Raw genomic sequence first — 5,286 nt, forward strand, 5'->3', positions numbered from 1 at the left:
GTTGAGCTTGTCACTAGTCCGACTTTGTGAAATGACTTCAGAGGTGTAGGATAAGTGGGAGCCTTAATCGGCGACGGTGAAATACCACTACTTTTAACGTTATTTTACTTATTCTGTGAATCGGAGGCGGGGCTACGCCCCTCGTTTTGGACCCAAGGTCGCTTTGATGACCGATTCGGGCGAAAGACATTGTCAGGTGGGGAGTTTGGCTGGGCCGGCACATCTGTTAAAAGATAATGCAGGTGTCCTAAGATGAGCTCAACGAGAATAGAAATCTCGTGTGGAACAAAAGGGTAAAAGCTTGTTTGATTCTGATTTCTAGTATGAATATGAACCGTGAAAGTGTGGCCTATCGATCCTTTAGACCTTCGAAATTTGAAGCTAGATGATGGGCTACTGATGCAACCTACACCTAAGGCAGTGAACCTATCGATGCGGCTTAGCACTAGTGAGTATCAAGGTTGTATCCCTAGAGATCGGGTAAACCTAAAGTTACTACTATTCATTATGTCATCTAATCTGAAATAAGGTATGAGAAGTCGAAATTACTTAACTAATGACTATGAATGCAAATAAATGAATGAATAGCAACTGACATTTGAAAGACAACCGTAACAAAAGAAGCAAACCCAAAGGGGACCTAAGTGATGGAATTCTAAGGTTGATTCTATAAATTACCAATCTTGCTACCCGTGCCTAAATCCTGAATCAAACTCGGCTCCTCTCTCGAGCTCACCAAGTTCCTAAACCTGCTCTAACATAATGGAATCTCTTCCTATCAGATTATTACAGATTAGCATTAAGCGTGATTTAGATCTATTAAGAGTTGTTAATTCTTAATCCGGCAAGTAAATTAACCTTATCTTTAAGTGTTAACTACCAATTCTTACTATTCAATTTCCAGTTGTAACAAGCATTTCTCAATGTCACGAAAACCCAAAAGACAATTAATTCAACATCTCAAATTAACTGAATCAAATTTTATTACTAAACAGCAAAAAGATTACAAGAATGGCAGTTAAAAATCTAATAATTAAGCACAATCCATCAACAAAGGTGAACCCCAATGGGTTCGGCAACCCTAGTTACTCATAATGAAAGAAATAAATATAAAAGGAAATAAACAACATAAAAGGAAATGGAACATGTAAACCCTCTTCTCTCGAATCGGAGTGGAAATGTCGCAAGCACCGAATCTGAAACCATCCTCAAGTATGGATCTCGGATGCCTCGGTCAATCATCTAGAAACTTCAATCTTTACTTGAATCCTCCAAATCAATCCTTTGAACTGACGTTGGTCTCCCAAAATGTCAAGAACAAAGGTGTAGAAGTGAGGGTCGAGCGCGTAGAGAGTTTAGAAATCAGAAGCAGAATCCTTTCTCATTTTACGTGCGCATACTTATAGACAGAAGTGCCCTAGCATGTGCCATGGTCCGTGCCACAGCCCGTGCAACGGCCCGTGCCAATATGCACAGCCCGTGAAATGGGCAAGGGAGGCCGTGCAAATGTGCAAGGCCATGCAATTGCTCGTGCAAAGGCCTCAAATTGTGCGCTAATCAAGGAATCGACTCCGACATACATCTAATATGAGTAAATCATCCATATAGCTTGGTTTCTGCACGGAAATCAATCAATTTCCCATCAATGAGTCTGAAAACCTGAAAAACTCAGAACATACCAAAGTGCGATCAAACAGGAATAAATATGACTCAAATACACGAATAAACGATTGATAAACAATCAATAAATATGCATAGAATCATCTACATCACTAGAGGTGTCAAAAAAGTTACCACAGGGATAACTGGCTTGTGGCAGCCAAGCGTTCATAGCAACGTTGCATTTTAATACTTCGATGTTGGCTCTTCCTATCATTGTGAAGCAGAATTCACCAAGTGTTGGATTGTTCACCCACCAATAGGGAACGTGAGCTAGGTTTAGACCGTCGTGAGACAGGTTAGTTTTGCCCTACTGATGATTATGTCGCAATGGTAATTCAACCTAGTACGAGAAGAACCGTGAGCTAATTTTATAATATGAGAAAACAACCCCAAAAAGGTGTATGTTAGTCGATATAAGAAAATAACCCTATAGAACGTGTATATTTATGAATTTGACAAAACAACCCCATAATCGTGCTAATAATTTAATATGAGAAAATGACCCCATAAAAGTGGTATATTTATCAATATAAGAAAAGGGCATCTTAAAACATGTATATTTATGAATCTGAGTAAACAACCCCGTAAAAGTAGTGTAACTACGAGTCTGAGAAAACAGGCTCGTAGAATGGGTAAATTTTTTACTATGAGAAAACAACCTCGTAATACAGGGATATTTATCAATCGGAGAAAATAACCCCTTAAATAGGTTAATTTTAAAGTATGAGAAAACAACCCTGTAAAAGGGGTATATTTGTCGATATAAGAAAATAACCTCGTAAAACGTGTAAATTTATGAATTTGATAAAACAACCCTATAATAGTGCTAATAATTTAATATGAGAAAAAGACCCCATAAAAGTGGTATAATTATCAATATAAGAAAATAACCCCGTAAAACGTGTGTATTTTTGAATATGAGAAAACAACCCCGTAAAAGTAGAGTAACTGCGACTCTGAGAAAACAGCCTCGTAGAAAGGGTAAGTTTTTTAATATGAGAAAATAATCTCGTAATATGGGGATATTTATCAATCGGAGAAAATAACTCCATAATTATGGTGGGAAAACAACCCCTTAAATGAGTTAATTTTATAATATGAGAAAACAACCCCATAAAAGGTGTATAATTGTCGATATAAGATAATAAGCTTGTAAAACATGTATATTTATGAATTTGACAAAACAACCCCATAATAGTGCTAATAATTTAATATGAGAAAACGACCCCGTAAAAGTGGTATATTTATTAATATAAGAAAATAACCCTATAAAATATGGATATTTATGAATATGAGAAAACAACCCCGTAAAAGTAGTGTAATTCCGAGTCCGAGAAGACAGCCTCGCAGAAAGGGTAAATTTTTTAATATGAGAAAATAACCCATAAGAGGTGTATATTTATAAATATTAGAAAACAACCCCGTAATACGGGGATATTTATCAATTGGAGAAAATAACACCGTAATTTCGGTATATTTGTGAGTATGGGAAAACAACTCCTTAAATGGGTTAATTTTAGAGTATGAGAAAACAACCCCTTTAATGAGGTATATTTGTCGATATAAGAAAATAATCGCGTAAAACTTGTAAATTTATGAATTTGACAAAACAACACCATAATAGTGCTAATAATTTAATATGAGAAAACGACCTCGTAAAAGTGGTATAATTAACAATATAATAAAGTAACCCCATAAAACGTGTATATTTATGAATCTCGAAAAATAACCCCGTAAAAGTAGTGTGACTACGAGTTTGAGAAAACAGGCTCGTAGAATGGGTAAATTTCTTAATATGAGAAAACAACCCCGTAATACGGGGATATTTATTAATCAGAGAAAATAACCCCGTAATTTTGGTATATTTGTGAGTATGGGAAAATAACCCCTTAAATAGGTTAATTTTAAAGTATGAGAAAACAACCCTGTAAAAGGGGTATATTTGTCGATATAAGAAAATAACCCCATAAAACGTGTAAATTTATGAATTTGATAAAACAACCCCGTAATAGTGCTAATAACTTAATATGAGAAAAAGACCCCGTAAAAGTGGTATAATTATCAATATAAGAAAATAATCCCGTAAAACGTATATATATTCTAATATGAGAAAACAGCCCCGTAAAAATAGTGTAACTGCGACTTTAAGAAAACAGCCTCATAGAAGGCGTAATTTTTTTAATATGAGAAAACAACCTCGTAATATGGGGATATTTATCAATTGGAGAAAATAACTATATAATTTTGGTATATTTTTTAGTATAGGAAAACAACCCCTTAAATGAGTTAATTTTATAATATTAGAAAACAACCCCATAAAAGGTGTATATTTGTCGATATAAGAAAATAACCCCGTAAAACGTGTATATTTATGAATTTTACAAAACAACCCCATAATAGTGCTAATAATTTAATATGAGAAAACGACCCCGTAAAAGTGGTATATTTATCAATATGAGAAAATATCCCCGTAAAATGTGTATATTTATGAATATGAGAAAACAACCCTGTAAAATTATTGTAATTCCAAGTCCGAGAAGACAGCCTCATAAAAGGGGTAAATTTTTTAATATGAGAAAAAAATACCATAAAAGGTATATATTTATAAATATTAGAAAACAACCCCGTAATATGGGAATATTTATCAATTGGAGAAAATAACCCCGTAATTCTGGTATATTTGTGAGTATGGAAAAACAATCCCTGAAATGGGTTAATTTTAGAGTATGAGAAAACAACCCCGTAAAACGTGTATATTTTTTAATATGAGAAAACAACCCCGTAAAAGTAGTGTAACTGCGACTCTGAGAAAACAGTCTCGTAGAAGGGGTAAATTTTTTAATATGATAAAATAACCCCATAAATGGGTTAATTTTAGAATATGACAAAACAACCCCGTAAAACGGGTATATTTGTCGATATAAGAAAATAATAACATAAAATGTGTATATTTATGAATTTGACAAAACAACCCCATAATAGTGCTAATAATTTAATCTGAGAAAACTACCCCGTAAAAGTGGTATATTTATCAATATAAGAAAACAACCATATAAAAGTAGTGTAATTGCGAGTCTGAGAAAACATGCCTCGTAGAAGGGGTAAATTTTTTAATATGAGAAAATAACTCGTAATACGGAGATATTTATCAATGGGAGAAAATAACCCCGTAATTTTGGTATATATGTGAGTATGGAAAAATAACCCCTTAAACGAGTTAATTTTATAATATCATAAAGTAATCCCGTAAAAGGGGTATATTTGTCGATATAAGAAAATAACCCCGTAAAATCTGTATATATATATGAATTTGAGAAAACAACCCCATAATAATGCTAATAATTTAATATTAGAAAACGACCTCGTAAAAAAGTAGTATATTTATCAATCTAAGAAAATAACCCCGTAAAACGTGTATATTTTTAACCTTAGTAAACAACCTCGTAAAGGTAGTGTAATTGCGAGTATGAGAAAACAACCTCACAAAGGGGTAAATTTTATAATATGAGAATACAACCCCATAATATGGAGATTTTTATCAATCGTGAGAAAATAACCCCGTAATTTTGTCCTATTTGTGAGTATGGGAAAGCAATCCCTTAAATGGGTTAATTTTAGAGTATG

At 33.7% G+C, this 5,286-nt stretch overlaps 1 pseudogene; it reads left to right on the top strand.

The window, feature by feature from the left end:
* Positions 1 to 2,312, top strand: part of LOC125369101 — a 4,661-nt pseudogene extending 2,349 nt beyond the window's left edge.
* The last annotated feature ends 2,974 nt before the right edge of the window (positions 2,313 to 5,286 follow it).

Source organism: Ricinus communis, chromosome 1 (assembly GCF_019578655.1).
Source record: "Ricinus communis isolate WT05 ecotype wild-type chromosome 1, ASM1957865v1, whole genome shotgun sequence".
Taxonomy (NCBI): Eukaryota; Viridiplantae; Streptophyta; class Magnoliopsida; order Malpighiales; family Euphorbiaceae; genus Ricinus; species Ricinus communis.